Genomic DNA, 27,949 nt, shown 5'->3' with positions numbered 1-27,949 from the left:
CATGTTCAGGTCTCCTTTATACATCACAATGAAGCAAAAAGGACAAAACCAGATTTTTTTTTCTTTTGCCTCTTACATTTAGTATATACTTATGATCAGAATAATTCAATTCTATTGCGGTATGTTAAGGCATTATCACCTATCTATCCAACCATTCATCCACGTACTTCTGGGGGCCCCCTTCACGATATTATCTGAGCATCTCCCACAAAATAATCTCTCACACTCTTTTATTCCTTCCGAGCCTGTAAGAAAAATAGCTTAATTAGTTATAGGGCTTTGTTTTTGTTTTTGCTTTGTTTGTTGTGTTGTTGTGTTGGGAGGGGGGTATTGCTACAGTGTTGGGGGGGGGGGGGGGATATGTTCAGTTTTCGAGAAAGTGGGAGATTTCTTTGCAGCAACCATGTCATACCAAAATGAAAACTATTTTTAATACACACCAGTGCAGAGTCTCTTTAATGCTTTGGAATTCATGGCCTTTTTAATGGCCTGGAATTAATGACAGCTGTATGAAAAAGCCATGCACCTATACAATCATAAAAACACATTTAGACATCCCAAACAAAATGGATGCTACACATTATTTTAGTTTCTTATTCCTAGTGGAGTACAAATTGGTCTTCCTACTTTGATATTTATTTATACCAAAGAACTACAAGAACTTAAATGCTACTCTTGGGACAATTCGAATGCTGGGGATCAGATAGAAAACACATTGCATCTGCTGCAATAAAATGAAGGAGTGTTTAGGTATAATGGGAGATGACTGCCTAGGAAGGAGTACTGAGGAAAGGGATCTGGGGGTCATAGAATCATAGAATCACAGAATATTAGAGTTGGAAGGGACCTCAGGAGGTCATCTAGTCCAACCCCCCGCTCAAAGCAGGACCAGCCTCAGCTATATCATCCCAACCAGGGCTTTGTCAAGCCTCAGCTTAAAAACCTCTAAGGATGGAGATTCCACCACCTCCCTAGGTAACCCATTCCAATGCTTCACCACCCTCCTAGTAAAAAACTTTTTCCTAATGTCCAACCTAGACCTCCCGCCCTGCAACTTGAGACCGTTGCTCCTTGTTCTGTCATCTGCCACCACCAAGAACAGCCTAGCCCCATCCTCCCTGGAACCCCCTTTCAGGTAGTTAAAAGCCGCTATCAAATCCCCCCTCACTCTTCTCTTTTGCAGACTAAACAAGCCCAGTTCCCTCAGCCTCTCCTCATAAGTCCTGTGCTCCAGCCCCCTAATCATTTTGGTTGCCCTCCGCTGCACTCTCTCCAAATTGTCCACATCTTTTTTGTAGTGGGGGGCCCAAAACTGGACACAGTATTCTAAATGCGGCCTCACCAATGCCGAATAGAGGGGAATAATCACTTCCCGTGACCTGCTGGCAATGCCCCTCCTAATGCAGCCCAATATGCCATTAGCCTTCTTGACCACCAGGGCACACTGCTGACTCATATCCAGCTTTTTATCCACCGTTACCCCCAGGTCCTTTTCTGCAGAGCTGCTGCCCAGCTCGTCGGTCCCCAGTCTATAGCTGTGCATGGGATTCTTCCTTCCTAAGTGGAGGACTCTGCACTTGTCCTTGTTGAACCTCATTAGATTTCTTTTGGCCCAATCCTCCAGTTTGTTTAGGTCACTCTGTATCCTATCCCTACCCTCCAGGGTATCTACCACTCCCCCCAGCTTAGTGTCGTCCGCAAACTTGCTGAGGGTGCAATCTACCCCATCCTCCAGATCATTAATAAAGATGTTGAACAAAACCGGCCCCAGGACCGACCCCTGGGGAACTCCACTTGTGACCGGTTGCCAGCTAGACATGGAGCCATTGATCACTACACGTTGAGCCCTATGCTCTAGCCAGTTCTCTATCCATTTTATAGTCCATTCATCCAACCCATACTTCTTTAACTTGCTGATAAGAATATTGTGCGAGACAGTATCAAAAGCTTTGCTAAAGTCAAGGTATATCACATCCACCGCCTTCCCTACATCCACAGAGCCAGTCACCTCATCATAGAAAGCAATCAGGTTGGTCAGGCATGACTTTCCCTTGGTGAATCCGTGTTGACTGTTCCTGATCACCTTCCTCTCCTCCAAGTGCCTTAAAATGGATTCCTTAAGGACCTGCTCCATGATTTTTCCAGGGATTGAGGTGAGGCTGACCGGTCTGTAGTTCCCTGGATCCTCTTTCCTCCCTTTTTTGAAGATGGGCACTATATTTGCTTTTTTCCAGTCCTCAGGGACCCCCCCTGTTGCCACGAGCTTTCAAAGATAATAGCCAACGGCTCTGAAATCACCTCAGCCAACTCCCTCAGCACCCTCGGGTGCATTGCATCCGGCCCCATGGACTTGTGTATGTCCAATCCTTCTAAATAGTCTTGGACCCGTTCCTTCAGCACTGTGGGATGTTCGCCTCCTTCCCATTCTGTGCCACCCAGTACAGCAGTCTGGGAGCTGATCTTGTCTGTGAAGACAGAGGCAAAAAAGGCATTGAGTACCTCAGCTTTCTCCACATCCTCCGTCACTAGGTCGCCCCCTCATTCTCTAAGGGGCCCACACTTTCCCGAATCTTCCTCTTGTTGGCAACATGCCTGTAGAAACCCTTCTTGTTCCCCTTCACGTCCCTCGCTAGCTGCAACTCCAATTGCGCTTTGGCCTTCCTGATTTCATTCCTGCACGTTCGAGCAGTGTTTATATAATCCTCCCTAGTCATCTGACCAAGCTTCCACTTCTTGTAAGCTTCTTTTTTGCGTTTAAGTTCGCCAAGGACATCTTTGTTAAGCCAAGCTGGACGCCTACCATATTTGCTATTCTTTCCGCACATCGGGATGGTTTGCTCTTGTGCCCTCAATAAGGTCTCTTTAAAAAACAGCCAGCTCTCTTGGGTTCCTTTCCCCTTCATATTAGCCTCCCAGGGAATCCTGCCCATCAGTTCCCTGAGGGAGTCAAAGTCCGCTTTTCTGAAGTCCATGGTCCGTATCCTGCTGCTCTCCTTCCTTCCTTTCGTCAGGATCCTAAACTCGACCATCTCATGGTCACTGCTGCCTAGGTTGCCACCCACTTCTACTTCCCCTACCAAATCTTCCCTGTTTGTGAGCAGCAGGTCAAGAAAAGCACGGCCCCTAGTTGGTTGCTCCAGCACTTGCACCAGGAAATTGTCTGCAACACTCTCCAAAAACTTCCTGGATTGTTTGTGCTCTGCTGTATTACTCTCCCAGCAGATGTCAGGGTGATTGAAGTCTCCCATGAGAATCAGGCCCTGTGAACTGGAAACTTTCCCTAGTTGAGCAAAGAAAGCCTCATCCACCTCATCCTCCTGGTCTGGTGGTCTGTAACAGACACCCACCAGGACATCACGCTTACTGTTCTTGCTTCTAAGCTTAACCCAGAGACACTCAACTGACTTATCTCCAGTTTCATACTGGAGCTCAGAGCAGTCATAGTGCTCTCTTACATACAGTGCAACTCCTCCCCCCTTTCGCCCCCGCCTGTCCTTCCTGAACAGTTTATACCCATCCATGACAGTGCTCCAATCGTGAGAGTTATTCCACCAAGTCTCAGTTATTCCAATCATGTCGTAGTTTCTTGACTGTGCCAGGACTTCCAGTTCTTCCTGCTTGTTTCCCAGGCTTCTTGCATTTGTGTACAGGCACTTGAGATAAGTAGCCGAGTGGCCTACTTTCACAGTATGAATCGGGAGGCCTCCCCTGCTGCACCCTCCTCCTTCTGCTTCCTTGTGGTGTCCCTCTTCCCCACTAGCCTTCGGGCTTAGGTCCCCGTCCCCCGTCAAAACTAGTTTAAAGCCCTCCTCACTAGGTTAGCCAGCCTGTCTGCGAAGATACTCTTCCCTGTCTTCGTTAGATGAATCCCGTCCCTTCCTAGTAATCCTATTTCCTGGAACAGCATTCCATGATCGAAGAATCCAAAGCCCTCCCTTCGACACCACCTGCGTAACCACGCATTTACTTCCCCAATGCGACTGTCCCTACCTTCATAGTGGACCACAATCTAAATATGAGTCAACAGTGTAATGCTGTTGCAAAAAAAGCTAACGTGATTCTGGGACGGGATTAGCAGGAGTGTTGTAAGTAAGACACGAGTAGTAATTCTTCCGCTCTACTCCGCACTAATTAGGCCTCAATTGGAGTATTGTGTCCAGTACTGGGCACCACATTTCAGGATAGATGTGGACAAACTGGAGAAGGTCCAGAGAAGAGCAACAAAAATGATTAAAGGTCTAGAAAACATGACCTATGAGACAAGACTCAAAGAATTGGGTTTGTTTAGCCTGGAGAAGAGAAGACTGAGAGGGGACATGATAACAGCTTTCAAGTACATAAAAGGTTGTTACAAGGAGGAGGGAGAAAAATTGTTCTTCTTAACCTCTGAGAACAGGACAGGAAAAATGGGCTTAAACTGCAGCAAGGGAGGTTTAGGTTGGACATTAGGAAAAACTTCCTGACTGTCAGGGTGGTTAATCACTGGAATGAATTGCCTAAGGAGGTTGTGAAATCTCCATCATCGGAGATTTTTAAGAGCAGGTTAGACAAACACCTGTCAGGGATGGTCTAGATAATACTTAGTCCTGCCATGAGTGCAGGGGACTGGACTAGATGACCTCTCGAGGTCCTTTCCAACCCTATGATTCTATGAGAAGCCTCCTAATAAAGGACATAGTTGAAGGTCAAATGTAGTCTTCAGAGTGAATATGTCAGGGCAAAGCTAAAAGAGTTGTAGTTTTACATAAAAAGGTTTTCTTGAAATATCAAATAACGAAGAAGGGAGAAAATAAAACCCAGTCCCTTGGTACTGTTCCTTTCTCTTCAGGGCCACTTACAGGTGTAGCCAAAAAGATTCTGTGGCGTTCAAGGCTTTGGTGCTCACATGCAGAATTAATTATTGTTTTGTTTCTAGACAGAAAGCCGCCTTATTTTGTACTTGATTAACAAAGAAAACTTGGTGTGGACACAAGATAGATGGCAGTGGATGGTACTCTCCAAGACCAGCACACAGCTTCTCACCAGAACATTTATTGACATGGGAAAATACCCGTTTTTAATCTAAAGACTATTAAATAGATAGAATTTGTGCAGGGCAGGACATACTGAATAACAGGGAACAGAATCTTGACAAAGGAAAATGTCAGCCAAAATAAACAGCCTAGCAGCAGGCTGAGCCTGCACCAGGTCCACAGGCTGCTGCTAGTCTGCCACAGAGCCAAGTGTAATGTTACTTTTTTGCTAGTTATTGTCTGGAAGTCGATGATCACGTTAAGGGCTAGAGGGTGACTTCAGACTGCCTGTATAGAGCAGAAGAAAGTTGAGGACATTTATGGAGGATACTACACCTGTGCTCTGAGATCTGCACTGGCTGCCAGTTTATTTCTGATTGCAAATTTAAGTTGTTGGTTTTCATCTACAAAGCCCTCACTTGGGAGCTGGCTACCTAAGGGATCACCTTTGTCTTCTTGTGGTACTATGGAGAGTTAAGATCAGGTGCTTAACTTGACAGCACTCTGGTTTAATCACATGGGGCTTTAGACAAATGTTTTCAATATAAGACCCTGGAATTTGAAATGGTCTCCTCCTGCCTGGATCTGAAAGCACCCAAATCTAGGTCTTCCTGGAATACTATATGGCCTGTCTGCTATTCCAGGCTTTCAAGAGGTGAGTGGGCCAGAGTGGGTATAAATTAATAAACACATTCAAATAAGGTTGGATGGTATTTCCTAATCCTGACACAGTGAAGAGAGAGGCTAGTCTGTTACTGACTTATTTCTATGATTTCCCATGCATATTAAACAAGAGCATTTCAGTGGCTCTTATGAAAATCCTTAAATGTAGTACTGAAACACAACAAAGTGAGTCAGGTAACAAGCCTGTGGCAGTCTGGTTCAGTTCTAAATACAATGCTTTATTTAATTAACAACATGAAACAGTGCAAGTCAGACTCAGAGACAAATTGGACTGGAAATGATTCTTTTGAACATTTACTGGAGGGGAATAGGAATGATCCCCAAATATTGTGCCACTGTCAACCGTAACTACTATCTATCATGAGGTTTTAAAAATTGATACATTGCAAAGTAAAAAACACACAACTGTATGGATGATGTATAGTTTGGTCTCAAAAGCAATTGACTGGGCCATATATGTACTTTGCATTACTCCCATGGATGGCAGAGGAGAGAATGAGCAGTGTTAACTGGGTTCCCTTGCTTTTGTAAGAAGTTAAATGTAGTGAACGTTGACCCCTGCAGCAGAGGGCTGGAATAGGCTTCACACTATTTGATTTGGGATAATATTTTGGCTTACAAGTTCTCTTCTAAGGAAGGCCCTGAATATAGTTGTTTATACTAGGTTTCAAAAGGCCTGAAGCCACATGCAGATCCACTATTAATAACTCTTTTGAGAATTTCTGAATCTCTTTATATTTTGGGGTTTGATTTGACTTCAGTTTGTTTGCTCAAGCACTTCTTTTTACAGTTCTTTTGAAGCTCTCCTATCTGAAGCTCTGGCACTGAAATACCTTGACTGTTGCAAGTTTATCGGAACCAGGGATGGTGAGTGATTGAACTGGCTAACTGCCATTCATGCAGCAATTACTTTTTTCCTTGTGGATTCTTAGCTCATATGCCTCCAGGAAGAGAGAGAGAGAGAGAGTGTGTGTGTAATACTGTTGTTAAGAATGTTTTGATATTGCAGTAATGATTTTTTCATATTTGATAATAAAACTTTGATATGATAGCAGTGGAAGCCTTGAAGTAGCTTTAATAATCTATTGATTTTGTGTGGGTCTGCGGGGCGGGTTCTTGACTCTGCAACATTAGATTTGTATTTTGTGGGGGTTTCTCCCAATGCTTTTGACCATTGTTGTGTGCTGAACGAGCGTCTGCCTCTTAAAAACAGAAGACAAGGAAAAATGTTTAAATGGTCCTGTCCAGTTAGCACAAAGTGACTCCAAACAGCACCTCCTGGGTCTAATCTGAACCATCAAAGTCAGTATGAGGCTTGCCATTGATTTCAACGGGCATAGGATCAGGCCATACTAGGGGATAGCAAGGGTGTTTTTGGTGCATGAAAACTATATTATATAGCAAAATTTTAAATGAACAGTTAGGTTCAGAAATTAGTATAATTTGTCGTCCAGATTGTAATCTCATCAGGGCAGGGTCTGTGTTTTCTCTTTTGCAAAGTGTCTTGAACTTTTGGGCACTAATAAAAAGAATATAAAAGTACAATCTCAGTCAATTCGTGGAGGACCAGCTGATACAGGGTTTTCAAAGGAGAAGGTGGAATCCATTCCACTATCTTCATCATAGCATATTCCATAAAATATTAACTAATTCCAGATTGGAAGATTTCACATGACAAGAAGGTTAGAGAACTAGACTGCAGTCAGATCTTTGGAGGACAGAACAGAGGGACAAGATTATGGAAACTAAATAAGGAAACAATCTGCAGTATTAAGTGATCACTAATAAAATGTTAACATTTACCCAGAGCTACCACATGGTAACATCTGTAATTCTGCAATTAGGACCTGATCCAAAGCCCGTAAGAGTCTTTCCATTGATTTAACAGACTTTGCATTGTGTCCTTATTTCCTATATGCAGGTTTGGCAAATGTTCCATTTTTAAATGGTATCCTGGTGAGTTAATACATTTCCTTGGAGGAGAGTATTGTTCCTGAAGTATACTTCTTCTGCCTTGTTTGGCTTGCCTTTGCTCACACCTTTTTATTTGGGAGACTAGATTCTAACAGAAGGATAATCATCAGGTTTTGTGGTTAAGGTACAGGACTAATATCAAGAGACCTAGACTATATTCCTGACTCTGACAATCAAGAAAATGTGCTAATGACAATTACTATTTCTCGGCTTTCTATTCTGAAGCCCCAGGACAAGGCACTCTGTAGGAACAATACATTCTTAAAGGACTAGGGCCCCAATTCAGCAAAACACTTATTTAACTACGTGCCTGAGTTCCATTGAAGTCTTAAGGATGTGCTTAAATGCCTTTCTGAATCAGGGGATGTGCTAGCCCCTTCCACACATCTGTGAAAATCAAAGAGCATGATTTGGTAACATGCTGTGATTTGGAGAAGTGTTCAATTTATGCATTTTAAAAAAATCTTTGAAAGGGCAGCAGTGTCTGGCCCTTAAAACACATTCTTTTTTTAGCTTCTTTCAGTATTTAACTCTATAGATTCAAATACAAACATTTCTAAGGAAGAAGCCTGTTCAGTTGCCCAGCCTATTTTAGAATCAGGGCACCTCAGGCACTGCCCACACTTCATTGTGACAGAGGTAGACTGGCTTTCAACAAAAAGATTCTCTCCTTTGCAAGTCAGGTTAAGAAAAAGCAACCATAATCCATCTGAGAAAACCGTATTGGGGGAAGCTACTCCTTCTAAAGGGAATTAGAAAAAAAGCAGCTCATTGTGAGTCAAGTCTGAAGTCCTTTTTCTGTATCTAGAACACCAGATCCTGGGACACAGGCAAACCAGGGGGTGGGGGAGGAGGTGTGTGCACATGCACAAAGGTGGCTTCAAGCTCATTGTTGCAGTCCCCTGATCCTGTTGCTGCTCTTTGCTCTGAGCAGTTAGAACAGATTGAAGGCTGGGCTGTTTTAATGTATTCTTCCAGACTGCAAATGGTAGAGAGAGACGAAAATGCAACAAAAAAGCAGATTAGCACAGGGGCATTCTGGCCTTGCCACTTTCTTCCAGCCACAACCCCTTTACCCACGTATGTTATGCTGGCCACAGGGAGAGCAAGCAGGATGATTTTCACTTTTACATAGCAGAATGGAATTAACAATTGTAGTGACAGCTTATAGAAATACAGTACATTCTGCTGGGTCACTCCTCACCTACCAAATGTAGCCACTTGTGGACAATTTGTAGCCATTTGTCTGGTTGTTCTATATCTGCATGACTTGACTAAAAGCTTAATGAAGCCCTTCAGTCAATTCACTGGTGACCTTGAAAAGTTCTACCACATGTGCCAGTGATTATGCATCACCATAGCCGGCACTAAACACTTGACATATTGGATAAGTCATTTATCCTGTTAAAACTCACAGGGAGAAACACAAACATTTCACATGCAAAAGCAAGGAAGAATATTTTCAACCTATTGATTCTACATTATGGGCTGCTGAAAATCTAAGTAGACTTCCCTACTGGATAGACTTAGCAAAATGCACATTACAATGAGAAACTTTGCGGATTTATTGATTGAGCACATGAACATGGAACAAGCTACATCAATGAAAAGACTGATTATTCTTTTTTACTGTAGTTTGCTATTTGTATAAAAAGGTTTTGCTTCCATAGGGGAAGCCAAACCATTTTAGCACATAGGTGTACCTTTCCCTGGACTACTCTCTTCATTTGCTATCAAATTGTAATCTTTCAGACATCTGACTTTGTGGCCACCTGCCATGGAAATATTACAATGGATTATGGAGTACATATAGCACAGTATATGAACTCTGGGGATGGAATTCTAGTTTCCTAGAGACTACGGAATATTTTTTATTTGAGAAATCACTGATACATTTATCTTTTTTAACTTAGCTGTCTAATAGCAAATTGCTTGTCCCCTAACTTAACAGCTTGGTTGGTGAATGTTTGAAATGGCTAATTGATTTTTTTGTTTTTCTTGTAAAGGTTTAGATTTTCTCCTTCCTGAAGTACCAATATTGCAAACCCAAGCATTCAAATATCATGAGTCTGGCCCCTAAAAATCATGAATAGGATTAAAATTATTAGGTTTCTTTAAAATTTTGGAGGTTGGGTTCTTTTTCTTTACCTTCTGAGTTTTGAACCTTTAGAGTGACATTTTCAAGATTTTCCTCTGTAATTGAGAGCTAGAAACTTATTGCTTTTTAAAATGAAAGGTGATACCTCATATTCCATGACTCCAAGAGGATGAGGCTTAAAGAAAAACACCAGCTATCACAACAAAACACGCAAGAGGAAGCATCTCTTTGGTTAGGTGCAAATCAGAATGAGCCAGATTTTGCTCTCCTTACTCAGGCAAAATGCCCTCTGATTCATGGGCTATTTTTAAAGGGATTTAGGCATTGCACTCTTGAGAATAGCCAGTGAGCCCACCACCTACTAGAATTTTCAGCCCTGAGTTAGGCAGCTCTTTGTTGCATAAACTCCCCGTAGAGAGCACAGGGATAGTTAAGAACCTAAGAAAGGGATTTTCAGAAGCTGGCCAGCTGAGCAGGGAGCTAGCTGGCAAAGCTAGCCAGGAGTGAAATGCCAGGATGAGAGGTAGGGATAGTAGTGGAGCTTAGGTGACTAACCTGCTGATGGAACCAAGAGAAGTGCCTACCTCTGCTCGGGATCCTCAGCTGCAGACCCTCTCCTGGAGTTAGCCACTTAAGCCAGGTCAGTCACTTTAGGTAGCTCATACTCTAGCAGACGAAACTATTGATCTCCTGCTCATGCTTGATACTCTTCTCATGCTTGTCCTATGTTTCCCTCTGCCCCCGTCTGTCTTTTGTGTGGGTGCTGTGCTGCTCCGATTGGTGGTTTTTGGTGTGCTGTTCCGATTGATGGCCTGCTTCTAGCCTACCTGCTGCAGAGTCTGACAGGTATCAGAGAGGCTGAGATCTCGCGATAGGATTGGGCCTAACTCAGGAGTTAGCTGTTCCCTTGCCTAATTTAAAAATCCCCCTTCAGGGCTTCTCCTTTTGCTAAGACTCTGAGCAGCTCATTAGCAGTTGGGTGGCAGTAGCGCTTAGGCTGCTTTAAAAATGCCGACCAGAGGATGTAGGCACCTGGGGTGGGTTAGGCAATGCCTGAGCTGTGGCTTAAACAATGTCCATGGTGCCTTAATGGTGGATACAGGTGCTTATCTGCCTGTTGAGGTGCCCAAATCCTTCTTGCACACCTTTGATTCAGCAAGGTGTTTGAAGCATGAATAGTTCCATTAAGTACCTTACAGAATTGGGGCCTGAAAGAGATTGGTCCCTTAAATAGTAATTTTGCCTGAGTAGGAAGTGCAAGATTGGGTCCATTTTTCATCTGATAAATTACAAACTGTCCATGTAGTGGGAGAGTCTTTACATGTTGAGGATGCAGAGCACTGCACTGATTTACATGCTTGATGACCTTGTAATTAAATGTTACAGACTTGGTGAGCATTAGATTCCAAAGCTCAAGGAAAATTTAAACATAACCACCAAAATATCTTATTTTTGTTTGTAAAAATATTGTACCAGCAGGATTCCATGTCACTGCAGTTGGCTTATTTCTACAATGCTTGGGTGACTCTCTCCACTAAAAGCTGCTTGTAATTACAGTTATGGGTATACAAAGCCATAAATAGAGTCCAATCATGATTTTGTAACAATGAGTGTGGTTTATGACTAAGATGGCTTTCCTGTTGTGACTAAGAATACTGGGATCACAAACAGGCAACCCTGAACCTGCCAGAAAATAAAGAATACCTTTTTTCAGAAATAGTGCACTTTGATTCAATTACAATAATATGCGGATAATTAAAGAGTATGTCATTTTCCAGGAGTCCTCCATAATTCAAAACAGTAAGGCGGGGAAGGAATGGGAGTAGGTAAGATCTAAATGTGAACACAGTGGTACGTGGCATGTGATTGTGTGTTATTTACTAGTACACTTAAATGCTTTATATATTAGGAATTGTGCTCTGTGATGTGGGGCCATGATTCATGCAACTGTTTATGCAACGTGCAAGCGTAATGCAAGAGGAGTCTCCAAGGACTCTTGGATTTGTTTAGAACATGTCATGATCAGGTTTCCTGATCTAGAGGAAGGTTATCCCATCAGTAAAATTTCAATATATTAATGAACATCAAAGGTAGTTAAGTTTATTGGTTCATGATTGGCTTTACTATCTTAATAAAGTCTTACTTGACTGACTCACTCCAAAGCAAAGCTTGCTTGCTTGGGATCATTTATTAAAGTAAAATAATAACAATAGTAAATAATACTTAGGAATTCATCTGTAGAACTCAAAATTATTTATATAGGTTAGTAAGCGAAATGTATCCCCATTTTGAAATTGGAAACACAGGCACAGAGCAGCTCAATCACTTGCCCAAGTTCACCTAGCATGTCAATGGAAGAATTAGAGAGGGGACTCCCAGTCCAGTGTTTTCTCCACAGGACCACATTGCCTCCTAAGCTAGACATCTACATATTCAGCACAATGATTAGATTATATCTTGAATATATGGAAAGCATATACAGGAATCAAGATCACCAGTTGGCTTGCATCTCAAGATTTCCGTTCTTTAAGAAAGGTACATTTTGAGCCCTAAACAGATTGATAATGTCCATTTAATTGCACAACAAAAGACTGCAGCACTTAGCTCTCAATTTGTAAATAAAAACTAGTATAATGTATTCTGTAATGGGGAGGGGTTCACGGCAGGGATGGAGATTTCCATGGAAGAAAAGGGCACTTGTTAACTACTAGGACAATAAAGACTAACAAATTTAATTTCAGCAGGCATAAGCTTTCGTGAGCCTCAGCTCACTTCCTCAGATGCAGTAGGTAGAAATGATACAGCAAAGGGGTAACATATAGGAGGCATCATATACATACACAAGCGCATAGAGAACAATGGGGTAGGTGGATAAAAGCCGGGTACTTGAGGTCTAATGACAACCATTGAGTAGGAGGTGAGAATGGGTGATCAAAGCAATTTACCTCTTGTAATGAGAGAGCCATTCCAAATCTCTGTTTAAACCCAGTTTAAATGTGTCAAGTTTGCAGATAATTTCTAACTCAGCAGTTTCTCTTTGAAGTCTGTTTTTGGAGTTTTTTTGGAGAAATACAGCAACCTTCAGGTCAGCAACAGAATACCCTGGGAGACTGAAGTGTTCTCCGACTGGTTTATGGATGTTGTTATTTTTTATGTCTGATTTGTGTCTATTTATCCTTTTGCGTAGTGATAGTCCAGTCTGGCCAATGTACATGGCAGAGGGGCATTGCTGGCACCTGATGGCATATATAACATTAGTGGATGTGCAGGTGAATGAGCCCCTTATGGTGTGATTGATGTGGTTAGGACCAGTGATACTGTCACTAGGGTCGATGTGTGGGCAGAGCTGGCAACGGGGTTTGTTGCAGGGATAAGTTCCTGGGTTGGACTTTTTGTAGGGTGTATGGTTGCTGGTGAGTATTTGCTTAAGATTGGGGGGCTGTCTGTAAGCCAGGATGGGTCTGCTGCCCACTGCCTGAGCGAGAGACGGATCATCTGCTAGAATAGGTTGTAGATCTTTAATGATGTGTTGGAGAGATTTTAGCTGGGGACTGTAGGTGATGACCAGTGGTGTTCTGTTGTTTTCTTTGTTGGGTCTGTCCTGTAGTAGGTGACTTCTGGGTACCCGTCTGGCTCTGTCAATTTTTGTTTCTTCACTTCTCCAGGCGGGTATTGTCGTTTTAGGAATGTTTCATAGAGATCATGTAGGTGTTTGTCTCCGTCTGAGGGATCGGAGCAAATCCCGTTGTATCTTAAGGCTTGGCTGTAGACAATGGATCGTGTAATGTGTCCAGGGTGAAAGCTGGAGGCATGAAGATACGTATTGCGGTCAGTTGATTTTTGGTATAGGGTGGTATTAATGTGACCATCCTTTATTTTTATTGTAGTGTCCAGGAAGTGGATTTCTTGTGTGGACCGGTCTAGGCTGAGGTTGATAGTGGGATGGAAATTATTAAAATCCCGGTGAAAATCTTCAAGGGACTCTTTCCTGTGGGTCCAGATGATGAAAATGTCATCAATGTAGTGTTGGTAAAGAAGAGGTGTTAGGGGATGAGTTTTGAGGAAGCATCGTTCTAGGTCATCCATAAAAATGTTGGCATACTTAAACTGGGTTTAAACAGAGATTTGGAATGGCTCTCTTATTACAAGAGGTAAATTGCTCTGATCACCTCCTACTCAATTGTCATTAGACCTCAAGTACCCGGCTTTTATCCACCTACCCCATTGTTCTCTATGCGCTTGTATATGTATATGATGTCTCCTATATGTTACCCATTTGCTGTATCATTTCTACCTACTGCATCTCAGGAAGTGAGCTGACACTCACGAAAGCTTATGCCTGCTGAAATTAAATTTGTTCGTCTTTAAAGTGCCACAGAACTCTCATTGTTTTTGCTGTAAACAGACTAACACGGCTACCCCTCTTGAACTCTTCTACTAGGACAATAATTTTCATGGTCTAGCATTTAAGATTTGCAAAGGTCTTCTAGTAGCAAGAAAGAATATTGTATAATGGGAACAGGAAGTATAATTCTCTAGTTCTACAGAACACTACTACAATTCTCTACTGGCAAATATTTCCTGCAATCTGAACAACAAAGAAATCCCCGATCACTTGAATAGCAAAGGAACTATCTCTCATTCAAATGCAAGTGCAAAACCAAAAACTTATTCTTCTTTAAAACTCCAGAACACAAATAAAAGTTTGCTAGCAGCATTCAGCACATGTTTAGGGAATACAAAGTGTGGGTCATTCTAAACATAGGTGTGATTGCTGAGTGACTCACAAACAGGGCAATATTTTCCTACACACCCTCCTTTTGACCCTCAAATGATTGTTATAAATACTCAGCCCAAATCTCCCCACAAGTGATGTATAATCCACTGGTATAATTTTTAAAATAATCTGTTAGCAGTGCAAAGACTTAGCCCATCCCCACCCCACAAAACCAGCATCTATTTTATGTAATTTCTTGATGTGCTGCCATATTACTTAGCATCCCCATTACTTCCAACCACATTGAACACTGGTATAATTGGATCATGGGATGTCATGTCAACAGGACATGAGACTGAGAAGTATAATGTGCAGTGTATAGATAATTATAACTATATAGAAATCAATACACAATTTACAGATTTTGTTGTTTTGGGTCAGGTGCTATATTTAGTAATGTTTTGTATAAATAATAATATGCAGAAGGTAAGGCCTTTCTCAATGGCCCTTGGGTAGAAGCAGAACCAAACATACTTCTAATTCCTTATTATGAGTTTGTGGACTATGGAATTAGAGGAAACTAATGAGAGAAAGCAGTGTTACCTAGTGGTTACAATGGCCCGGGAGTCAGGAAACGTGTAATCTGTTTCCAGTGCTGCAATAAACTCACTGGGTAAGTCATTGAACTAATCAGTCTCAGCCCCCATCTGTAAAATAGGAGCGACAATACCCATCTTTCTTTGATCTTAGAGATCCTCAGATGAACAGTATTATAGAAGTATTACAGTCTTTCAGTAAATATTTGAAACAGCATTCTGTCACAAATTGCTGGAGGCAATAACTGAACAATCCAATTGTGGGCTTATTTATAGGAACATTTAAGCAACTGTGATATTTGTGAAGGACCCATCTTGCCATTTTTCCCTTTAGAGCATAGGATTTGCACAGTCATAGGTACTGTACATGTAGGGTTCAATTCCCATATACACAAAGGCCCCTTTACACTGCTCTGGTGTGAGTGTAACTTCTACCCACTTCAAGACCCTTTAACACTGAGTAGTTCAAAGAGACCTTCACGTGAGAACCAGGCCATATAATCTTAAGAAAATACAGTACTGTCTCAAGTTCACATCAGCCACAATTTTGAAAACAATTAGCCCTAGTCCTTGGGGCAGTTGCAGACTGCCAGCTTCTCTCAACTACCCTGTAACATAGATTTTTTTCTCATATTTTTCTTTTCAATTTTGGGGTATTAACTGCAACATCTGGAAGGTTTATAACATTCAGTTATAAAGAGTCCCTCCTCCACACCCCAAGATGAGGGCTAGTGTTGGTCTTATTACTACATATAAGTGTTTTCCTATACATAGTGAGCCTTAAAAAATGCAAAGCTACAAGTTCAGGCTCCAAATGAGGCAACACCAGTACTTTAAAAAAAACAAAACAAAACAAAAAAAACCTTTTTAACCTCAAAATGAGCCTGCAGTACTTTGAGAAATGACACAAAGGACCCCATTCAATGGACTACTAGCTAAATTCAAAGTCTACTGAAGTTGTTAGAAAAAAATGCCAATGATCAGACACTCTTTGCAACCAAAACTCAAAGTGTTTGAATGGGAGTTTTGCCTCTGTGTGGACTACAGAATCTGGCTCAATGTAAGATTTGAATTTTGTGCAGAGGAAAAAGAAATGTGTTTCGTGACCCTGAGATGGATGCAATAATCACATATTAATGCAATTAAGTTTCATGTTTTAAGACAAGTGATTATTTAAACAATGTTACTCTGTGAATATTTGAATTTAAAATATTTTGGTCTCTAACTGGCACATCAACAAAATGAGGATGTTTTACTTGCCTTTAATCTTTCTACTGAGGCATGCTGCACTTGAAAGTGAGGATGAACAACAAATGGAAGATTTCCTTCAAAAACTCTCTTTTAATTTTAATGTTAAAGTAGGACACAACGATAGTATTTGTTTGCTTCTCAGAGGTAGTGTCTGTGTTCACATTTCTTACAAGTTTATTATAATGTTGAGTACTCATACAATTCCATTAGAAAGGGCTCTTCAGTTTGTAGCAAGAATCTTTACTATCACTACAGTGAGCAGGCTTGCAGCTTTAAGCCACTGCCTGCATGAGGGGTCAGTGCAGAGTCGTGTCATCCTGGTGGCATCTCTTAGAGGCCTCGTGCATGAAGCACTCTGCATAATGCCTACAGGAGTGCTGGAGGAGCATCAATGCGAGCAACCTCTTCTACCCCCATGGGAATCAATGAGTGTTTTGCCTGGGTAAGGACTGAAGGACTGGGTTCTATTTTAGGCTGCAGATAATTTTGTAAAATACTAAGTGTGCTTAAACTTTAGAAGTTTTTCATGTTAAAATCAAATCCAAATATCATTAGCATGAGCCTTTGCTTCAAATTGAAGAAATACCATCCCTTATGATGGTAAAAGAAAAGAAAAATAATCCAAGTTGTCATGTTAGTAACAGCTAGTGTGATGCTGATCAAACCACATGGTTTGAGTTCTTCAAACCTAAGTTTTTGTCCTCATTAATGAGTGTTATTTTAAAGTACTATGACAAGTGCAAGATATCACTATGTAAGTATGAAGCACAAGTACATAGAGTGGAACAGATGTGAATAGAAGTTTAGTTTATACAGTGTCTTAGTGTGCAATTTATCTCAAGATGGCTTACAAATAGAATGACTTAGTGGGAGTCTAGTGTACTAGTCCTAAAAGCCGGATGGGTTAAAGCTGCTAGGGAAACTACTAGACTATCTCAGGGTATGTCTACACTTTGACTTTGGGGGTGTGATTCCCAGCTCAAGGAGACATATGTTAGCTCTCATCAAGTGAGTGTGCTAAAAATAGTGTGCAGATACAGCAGCATGTGGGGCAGCTGCCCCAAACATGTGACGATGCCAGGCACGTACTCGGGAAAGCCTGCACCTCCTGCCGCCACAGCTACGCTCTATTTTTAGTGCACTAACTTGATCAGAGTTAGTATGAACATGCCCTCTTGAGCGGGGACTCACACATAGCCCAAAGTGTACATGTACCCTTAGGACTAGTTCCTCTACCACTAAATGTAATGGGAGTTTTGCCATTGTCTTCAGTGGGAACAGGATCAGGCCATTAATTTAATCTCTACTGCTGCTACTGGGGAGGGTGACATTTCCTGATGCTTCTGTTCACTAGCTAGCACTGGGATTGTAATGTGACTTGACAGTTTGCATGGCCCCAGCATGGTGAGGTATAGTAGCATACTGAGCAACATTAACACTTTATCTGAGTGGATTAATTAACCCAAATCAAATATATATGATGAATAATGCTACTGTATCACAGGGTTTTTTTGGCAGCTGCCTCCTTTTATTTAGAGCTGTCTGTTTTTTTCCTTCTTGACAATTCTCAGATCAATTACACCTGCCCCTTCAAACATGCTCTGCATCACACTCCAAGTGTCCACTCCCTGCACAGATGCTGATCCCATGGAAGACTTCCACCAAGCTAGCAGGCAAGAGAAGCCTCCTCTTCCCAATCCTAGATCTGCTGCTCTTTGCTCCTCTCTATTTGCAGGAGCAGAGGGGAGTATTTTGACTGCTCTATGGAATGAGTTCCTCTATCATTTTTTTAGAGAGCACAACCTGCTTGATATGTTAGACAAATATGCTGACTTGGAATCTGAGGTGAGGTTCCATCTTTTATACTAATGAGCTCACTGGTGGGGAATCTGTAGAATGTTTCCTTAAAAAAGCTGCTGCAGTCAGTGTTTGCTGGAATTTATAACTTGTTTTTGGTTTTTTGCTGAAAATATATAAAATTACCAATAATTTTCTGATTCAAATATTAAAAGATGTACATATGTTGAGACCTATCCTAAACAGGAACCCAAAGGACTATCAGAAAAGGGGAATGTCTAAAGAAATTGTTCTTTAGCTACAGTTTCATTTAAATTCTGCTCAAAAAATTGGGGATACTTTTACCTTGAGTAACCAATGGGATGCTTATTGGAATGAATTTGTAATGAAGGTTTACTAGTAATATTTTAATTGCTGAGAAGTTGCTCTATAGCTAAAAAATAAAAATTGAACTTTCAGAAATTGTAGGGATCAATACATCCGCTGAAGTTTAAATTAGAATGGCATTTTTTTATTTTAGCCTTTATTACTGCCTGATTCTCCTCTCACATCCATCTAATATAGAAATAATTCCATTAAGTTCAGATTCTCAGGTCTGTTCTGGCTTCTTTGTACAGCTGCACTGGCACAAAGCATCCATAAAACCAGCAGATCCAACTCCTCATGATTTCCCCATTGTGGCTCCTATGCCAGCCAGGCCCTGGTGCAAGAAGTATCTCAGTAGAAATGTGAATGTGGATCTAATATCCCTATGAGCATGCAGGAATGAAAACAGGAAGGCCAAAGCACAGTTGGAGTTGCAGCTAGCAAGGGATGTGAAGGGTAATAAGAAAGATTTCTACAGGTATGTTAGCAACAAGAAGGTGGTCAGAGAAAGTGTGGGCCCTTTACTGAATGGGGGAGGCAACCTAGTGATTGATGATGCGCAAAAAGCTGAAGTACTGCTTTTTTTGCTTCCATCTTCACAGACAAGGTCAGCTCCCAAACTATTGCACTGGGCAACTCAGTATGGGAAGGAGGAGAACCAGCCCTCAGTGGTGAAAGAACAGGTTCAGGACTAATTAGAAAAGCTGGATGTGCACAAGTCCATGTGGCCGATGCAATGCATCCGAGGGTGCCGATGGAGTTGGCTGATGTGATTGCAGACCCACTGGTCATTATCTTTGAAATCTAATAGTGATAGGGAGAGGTCCAAGACGATTGGAAAAAGGCCCATCTTTAAGAAAGGGAAGGAGGAGGATCTGGGGAACTACAGAGCAGTCAGCCTCACCTCAGTCCCTGGAAAAATCATGGAGCAGGTCCTCAAGGAATTCATTTTGAAGCACTTGGAAGAGAGGAGTGATCAGGAACAGTCAGCATGGATTCACCAAAGGCAAGTCATGCCTGACCACCTAATTGCCTTCTATGATGAGATGACTGGCTCTATGGATGTGGGGAAAGCGATGGAATGATATACCTGTATCAAAAGCTTTGCTAAAGTCAAGTCTCCCACAGTATTCTGCCAACAAGTTTAAGGAAGTATGGGTTGGATGAATGGACTATAAGGTGGACAGAAAGCTGGATGGATCATCGGGGTCAATGGGTAGTGATCAACGGCTTGATGTCTAGTTAGCAGCTGGTATCAAGTGGAGTGACCCAGGGACTGGTCCTGGGGCCGGTTTTGTTCAACATCTTCATTAATGATCTGGATGATGGGGTGGATTGCACCCTCAGCAAGTTCACGGATGACATGAAGCTGTGGGGAGTGGTAGATATGCTGAAGGTTAGGGATAGGATACAGAGTGACCTAGACAAATTGCAGGATTGGGCCAAAAGAAATATGATGAGGTTCAACAATGACAAGTGCAGAATCCTGCACTTAGGACTGAAGAATCCCATGCACTGCTACAGACTAGGGACCAACTGGCTAAGCTGCAGTTCTCCATAAAAGGACCTGGGGCTTACAGTGGACAAGAAACTGGATATGAGTCAGTGTGTCCTTGTTGCCAAGAAGGCTAACGGCATATTGGGCTGCATTAGTAGGAGCATTGCCAGCAGATCAAGGGAAGTGATTATTCCCCTCTATTTGGCACTGGTGAGGCATCATTTGGAGTACTGTGTCCAGTTTTGGGCCCCCCACTACAGAAAAGATGTGGACAAATTGGAGAGAGTCCAGCAGAGGGCAACAAAAATGATTAGGGGGCTGGAGCACATGACTTATGAGGAGAGGCTGAGGAAACTATGCTTGTTTAGTCTGTAGAAGAGAAGAATGAGGAAGGATTTGATAGCAGCCTTTAACTACCTGAAAAGGGGTTCCAGGGAGGATGCACCTAGGCTGTTATCGGTGGTGGCAGATGACAGAACAAGGAGCAATGGTCTCAAGTTGCAGTGGGGGAGGTCTAGGTTGGATATTTTGAAAAACTTTTTCACTAAGAGGGTGGTGAAGCACTGGATGGAATGGGTTACCTGGGGAGGTGGTGGAATCTCCATACTTAGAGGTTTTTAAGGTGTGACTTGACAAAGCCCTGGCTGGGATGATTTAGTTGGGGTAGGTCCTGCTTTGAGTACAGCGCTGGACTAGATGACCTCCTAAGATCCCTTTCAAACCTAATCTTCAGTGATTCTATGATACATGCTGCTGATCTCTGTCTGCTAACACAGATCACTAGTGATGAGTATGTTAGGAAAGACTACTGGTGGCTCTAAATTATCAGTACCCAGCTGCCCCCAGGATCAGAGTAGTAAAACGGTTGATTCAAGCAACCTTTATGCCCTACCCTTTCCAGTCTTCTGCTGAGTACAGCTCAGCTGAACCATAGAATCTGGCCCAACAGAGTAATGCTGGTGTAAAACTGGTGTGTGTAAAATTGGTGTATGTGAAAGAAGGGGCAGAGGGAGAGTCACTTTGGGCCAAGAGCCACCAAGAAGGAGAAAAAGGATCAGCAATCATCAAGAAAGTGGAAGAGCATCCATGGTGATGGGGGGGGGGGAAGCCACCAGGTGAGCAGGTACTAAGAGTGGCACATGCATACAGTTCCACCATTCCCCCCTCCCACTGTCTCTCTCCCCCATTCATCTCCTGGCTGTGAAATGCTCAGATTCCCTGGAGCCATAATTTCAAAATCCCAGAAAGGCTGACTTTGGTAGATAAATTGAGTTCCATACAGTTTCCTATGTGCAGGCCCTCACTGCTCAATATGGACAAGAGAAGAGCTCTCATCAGACTAGAATCTCCCTCCTTTCACAGATGGAGTGTTCTGTGTGCAGGTTGTGCAGCTCCCTCCTGCTTTCCACCCTCAGATGGCTGCATTCCTGTGGTGCTGTATATCACCTTGGGAGGCAGTGTTGTGTTAACAGTCATGGGCTCAATAAGGGAACAGACACATGGAAATTGGGATCTGGGACTGGCCTTGCTGAGGGGAGATGTGGGAGTGAGAGCAATGAAGGGAAGGAAGAGATTTGCAAGGGACAGCTGGGTTCTTCAAACCCAGATGTTTGTGAGGTTGCTGGGTCCAGCTGGGCAGTGGCAATATGGGACTGGAAGAGAGAGCAAAAGGTATCAGACTGGAGATTGAAGTATAGCTCAGGTCAGAGGAGCCAGCCCTGCATCTGAGTAATCACAGTTACTATCACACTTATTCCAGGAAGAAGCAACAATAAGATGCTTTTTGTATTGGTTTGGTTTGTTTCTGCACTATGCGCTTGTAGGTGCATCTATCTAGGTACGTATATGGCCCACACCAAATTAGTATTTCAGTGTCAGTGCAAAATGCATAGTAGTTCCAGGCCCACTGACAACAATTCCAGGCCCCAGGACAGAACAATCAATGGCCCCTAGGAAGGGATGGCTGAGGTCCAAATGGGCTTCTGCTGGAAGTTTTTACTTATTTATTATGTGTCATCCAGGTTCCCATGTGGCTGAGAAGGTGGTGTCTGCTACTCAGCTTCCTGGTTCCTTTGGTCTCCCCAGGGAGATTTCTGATGAACCAGGGAAGCTGAGTAGTGGATACCTCCTCCTCAGTTGCCAGGGAACCTGTATGGTGCATAATAAATAAGCTTGGCTCAGGAAAGGGTCAGAGAGCATAAGCAGGGTGGGTTTCGGGGGAAGAGAGGTGTGTGGAGGGGAGAAGGATACATATCCATCCTCCCATCCACACAAGCCCTTTTAAATTGCCCCTCTTGCCCCCCCTGTCGGCAGGCCTGAGTACCTCGTATGTGTCCTTCCCACCTAGCCCCACTCAGTCCTGCTCCCACCCCTCTGTACTGAGTGAGGCCGAAGAATAGTAAAGTGGCAACATTCCCCGGAGAGAACAGCAGCCTCTGGGGGAGGGAAGATGTACAGAGAAACCTCACTCACCACCTTTGGCACAGCGTGACAGGCTTCCTCAGCATGGAGAGTGACTGTAGGGTTTTTAACCCATCTTTTGTAAACCAATTTGGGATCTTTCAAGACAAAACACTAAGTAGGTTACTGTATTATTATTATTGCATTCACTGTGTGTGAGACATGTTTCTTGAAACACAGCCAAAAATAAGGGGAGAGAAACTAATCTCTCTGTTACACGAAAAAAATCAGCTTATATGTGATAGTAAAACTGTTCAAATAAAGCCATTAGTTTAGCAAGTAAACACAATCCCTAAATGTTGTGAGTGGGGAAAAACCCAATCAACAGCAGCTAACACCTTCTTTCCTGTCATTAGACATTTCAATGTCATTTGTGCAGTATTTTTAAAAGTTTATTTTTCAGTGACACCAGATCCAGGGTAGCAATAGCCAGCCCAAAAGTATAGAAAACATTTGACAATATTGCAAAACATGCTGTTCTTAGCTCACAGGCAACTTGATTTCTTTACGTCAATTAACATTTAATTACAAGTTTGATTTATTAATAATTTTCTGTTTGAGTTAATTTTTATAACAATGCACTTACATTTTGACAGAGGCCTATGACAATGGAAACGTGTTTAAACAACTGGGTTCAATGTCATCATTCACCTATGAAGTTGTTTGTTTGTGTTTAAAGGGTGACATGCTAACATTGGAGCTAAGTCATGCATTAAGTCTCAAGTCATCAGTAACTCCAGGAGCAGAGACCCAGCCAGGAGACAGACCAGCTGATAAGGTAAGCTTTCTTCCCAATATTGGAAAAATATTTTAAAAGCTAGACACCTACATGTTACAAATTGCAAATTCAGTCCAGATAACAAGCTATGCTTGTCGGTTTATTCATTAAAGGAAGGGTTTTCAAAGTGTTCAGAGTTGACCTACTTTGTTCCCATTGAAGTAAATGAAAGTGCATTTAAAATTCACCCTGAAATGTGTTAAGTAAGGGATTAGAAGTGAAACATGGTATCTTTTACACAGCCAATAAAAAGCAGCAGCAGCAGCCATTATTTCCAATTATTTTTGAATAGTGTTACTTTTAAAAATAAACAAAAAAGCAACAGTCAAAATTGAGCTCAATGTCACTTAGATTTGGATAGTTTTATACTGAAATATCTCTATAGTATTATAATAATAGCCACCACTTTAGTCATGGCTGATAAAAAAAAGTTTCCCTTCTAATCTCCTGTTTCCAATTACTCATAACTCTCGGCAACTTTCACCTCTAAGAATGAAATTTTCCATGCTGGAATTTTGCATAAAGGTGAATTCTGATTCCAACGTCTTACCAAAACATTGTTTAGATGTTTCTGAAGAAGAGAATGAATTTTTTTTAAAGTGTTAATTTGAAGTGGTTTTTCAACCACTGAGGTTTGAAAATGAGTGTGGAACTCTCTCTCAACACCTCAACATGAAGCAGTGCAGGAGTGTATTCTGGAGGAAATTGGTTTTGATTTGACCAACTCACATGTTGAAAGTCAGGTTCTGAACATACACAGATGATAACTTTGGCCATGCTCCTTAGGTGCTTACTTAAGAAAGGATGCACTATGCATGAGCTATACATATTATTGGCCAGATTCCAAGTCCATTTATTGCACCTTTGTGCCAAATTATCAGTCTGGCCTAAGGCAACTCCCTTTTGGCATCTGTGCCAGTCTATCTTTGCTATGCGCCAGCCTGGATAGGTTGACCTGCTGCAGTGAGCATCTGTGGCGTTACGTATTCTACAGGGCATGGAATGTTTAAGATAATTTCTGCTTGATAGGACCCTCACAGTTCATCTGTTCCTGCTGTGTACTCTCCAGCTGAAGTCAATTTGTTCTTTGAGCTATCATAATGGCTTACTGTGGAAGTGAACATGACATCATAAATGATTATAACTTCATGCAAAGGTCTCTGATAATAGATGAAGGAAGCTATAGCTAGCTTGCAGTGTGGATCTGCAAGAACATTTTGCTTTAAATTTAATTCTCATATCCCTAAAATGTTGTACAAAAACCCCAACAGATGCTCAGGGTGAAAAATGTTTATATCGGCAGTTACAGATTCCCAAATCATAGACTGAGATTTATCAAAGCTTACGGAAGATTGCTTTTTGTTCTTTATCTTTTATAATGCAGCAAACAAACAAACTGAATTTCATACAAATTATCCAGCTATGGGCAACATCTTGCAGTCCTAACTTAACAGGGACCAAATTGGGATGTAAATATTCTTTGAAAAGATGGCTTCCTTCATAGCTAAACTGTTGATAAATTACTTAGTTTGAAGGAAAAAATAAGGGTTCCTAGCGGATATCTGTGCTGGGGGGAGGGGGCGGAACCTCCCACAAATTTAGCCCCTCATGGGTTGTTTCTGTAGTGAAGCTAAAGTGGAATATCTGTGGAGACAGAACTACCTTCTCAACTACTGAAGTTGATCCTTCTAGGTCAGGATTAAGACTCCTTCGCAGAGTGATGCAGGGAAGCTTGTTTTGATTAACCTGCTTTGCAGCTAGACCCAGTGTTTGTTGCTAGAGATATCAGTCTAGTACCTTTGACAAGCATTAAACTCACTACTAAAGAGTTAAACATGGTATTTTGGGGGTTTTTTATATTCTTATTGGATAAAATAAACAAGCCACTCATGATGTGAGTGGCACAGTAATCGCTCCTGTAGTGGTTCTTCAGAAATTCAAGAGGATCATTCAGTTTCAAAATATTTTTCCAAATGATTTTCAAAGTGTTTTAAAATTGTGTGTGTGGGGTGAGGGGTGGGGAGGGGGTATTGTAGATGTTCTATAGGTTAGCAACCAGCAGCTCCTCCTCCAAAACCTGCTTCTGGGTAGATACCATACAATACAACACACTTTTACCTTGCTCTCAAAAGCATGATTTTTAAAAGACATGATTTCTCTGGAGGATACCTCAGCTCCAATCAGTAATGGTTTGCCAATACCTTGACACCATTTCCCTAGGTACAGCTTTTGGTGCTGTTTGATCTATAAATAACATGATCAAAGAAGGTAATGGTCATTAGTGTTTTGCAGTCAGATGAACTAATCTATTTCCTGAACCTCTGCAAACTTCTACATGTGCAGTATTCCCAGTTTGGGAATCTTACTCAACACTAATTAATTAATACATGTCTTTATATATAATTGCTTTATATATAAATGATTCCTGATGATCCTTCTTCTTTTGTACTCAATAAGAGCCAGAGTCCTCCATCCACACACAGATTTTCAATATAGCTACCAAGTTTTGGACAACTCCATGTGACATTTAATGCAAATTATGTAATGGATTAATTTGCAAATTTGATATGCATATAACCAAAACTTCATTGTAAGAAATTGTGCTGCTATAGTGCTGGTGAAATGTACCAGACCAATAGACCTGTGAATGATGCCGCAGCAGGGCAAATTTCCCACACACCATTGCCTCAACCTCGATATAGAAGGAAGGGCTTTAGCTGAGAGTAACAGGGGTCATTTAATTTTGATGCCCTGTGCAGTTCTTAGCCCTCTGAGTGTGCTAATTAGTGCAAAGCTTGACGGTGAATTTGTGATGTGAGATTGGGAATGGAGACCCACCAAACTCATCTCATAAGGGCCACCAGACATCTTTTAGATAGAAACAACTTGTAATCCCTTCTTATCTGGGCTGGATTCAAACTGGTGATCTACAAATGAATGGTTCTGTAGCTCATTGGTAATGACCAGAGGCATCCAGTCCCCCACTAAGTGCTAATTTAAGAAGGAGACCTATACATAGGTGTTACATTAAAAAAAAAGAAAAGTTGAGAAACATTACAAAGTCAACCACTTACAAATTAGGAAGTTAAGGTCACCCATGAAGTCTTAATTTGCACCTTTCCTTGACATTTCACCTGGTATCTGGGAAGATGTGAGAAGACATGAATATCACATGAAATGCATGGCACTTGGCTCTGTTTCATTTGATGCCAATAGGTGAGTCACATCTCCACTTATTTAAGCATGCTGGTACCCTAAATGGGTGGTTGGTTGTTTTTTAAATGATCTTAGCTTGTTTCATTGGGCAGAATTCATAGCACTCTCTTTTAATTCTCCTCATCCCCTAGAGACAGCTTGAAAGTAGGTGAAGGATCCTGGGCCCTGTTAAAACTTTTGGCACCTGCACAGTTAACCTTTAGGATAGCATTAAAATGTCAACTCCTTACAGCCTAGTTTGGAAAAATTTTATTTTAAACAAAACTAGGCTCTCACTTCTTATAACCTATGGGACGTATATGGGCCTCCCCTCCAATATCTACCACCCCAACGCCATGGGACAAATCCTGCTTTCCTTACTCACCAGTAGTAACATAGAAGTCCATGAACCTAGCGGTGTCTCAATAAAGCACATAGTCTTTAACCCCATATAGATACCACTGCAGAAGCCACTCAGCTAGGGGCCATTTGCACTGGGGTATACATGGAATCTCAACTGGGACACTTGCACGGGGGAAGTAGCTGTAACTTTCTGGCCCAGGGGAAAGAAGCTTAGAAGCACAATGTGCAGTAGCAAAGGAGGAAGAGAGGGAAGAGCCAAACCAACCAACCCCCTCCCCCCCACAACAGACTCCAGAAACACTCCCCACCCCACCCCCTTTTCACAAGAAATGAAGGAAAGGGTTCTGTAAATACCTGCACCGCCAGCCTCCAGCGGGACTGCACCGCATAGGGCACAGTTCACCCTCGGGGCAATCCAGTGAAAACCAAGGAGTTCCACCAAGGACGGGGAGGGCCATACAGCCTGCAGCTGAGCTGTACACACCCCCTCCCCCGCACTGATTCTGCTCAGGTACAGCGGTGTCAATCCGGAATTACGCCACCGATTTTAGTGAGTTAATCCGGATTGACACTGCTGAAACTGAGAGCAGCATCAGGTCCCACTTGCTTCCCCCTTGCATACACGGACTCCAGCTGACCTGCACCTCCCTTCGCCTCCCCTGCGCACACAGCCTCCCCCTACACACAGGCACTCAAACCCCCTTCTCTAACCCCAGCCCTCCGGGCTCACAAGCCGCCGCCGAGCTACCCTCTTCCTTTGCAAGCAGCCTCCGGCAGAGCCGCCCCCGCCCTCTCCATCCCCTGCAGCGGCCTCTCCAAGCCCCCCGGGCAGGCGCACGTGCCGCTAGGCACAAGGGGGCATCTGGAGGCGGAGGGGATCTAGCAGCTTGGCGCCCAGCCTGGCTGCAGGGCCGCTTGCTTGGCCCGGACGCCGCCCCCACCTGCCGCTCCACGAGGGCTGGCAGGGCAGCAGGCGCGTGGGCAGGCGGTGCCAACTCACAGCGGCACAAAACTCTGCCCCCGGCCGGCACCCCAGGCCCCTGCGCCGGGCGCTCTGCCCCCCTCCAGCTCGGCCGGTGGTTCCTCAGGCGCCCCCCCTACCTGTGCCGGGGGCCGGCCGAGGCAGGTCCGAGCTCCCCTTGCAGAGTTTGGCGAGTCCC

General features: G+C 42.7%; 1 long non-coding RNA gene across 1 annotated transcript; it reads right to left on the bottom strand.

Annotated features, from left to right (window-relative positions):
• On the bottom strand, positions 1 to 27,949 carry LOC137153971 (uncharacterized). Its single transcript, XR_010919986.1, has 3 exons — positions 27,891 to 27,949; positions 26,306 to 26,372; positions 1 to 245 (listed from the first exon to the last, which is right to left on the bottom strand). It is a non-coding gene; the product is annotated as an uncharacterized lncRNA (long non-coding RNA).

The sequence above is a fragment of the Emydura macquarii genome, unplaced genomic scaffold (genome assembly GCF_026122565.2).
Source record: "Emydura macquarii macquarii isolate MOO-44397 ecotype Brisbane River unplaced genomic scaffold, CSIRO-AGI_Emac_v2 contig_295, whole genome shotgun sequence".
Lineage (NCBI taxonomy): Eukaryota > Metazoa > Chordata > Testudines > Chelidae > Emydura > Emydura macquarii.
This window is presented reverse-complemented; position numbering and strand designations above follow the sequence as displayed.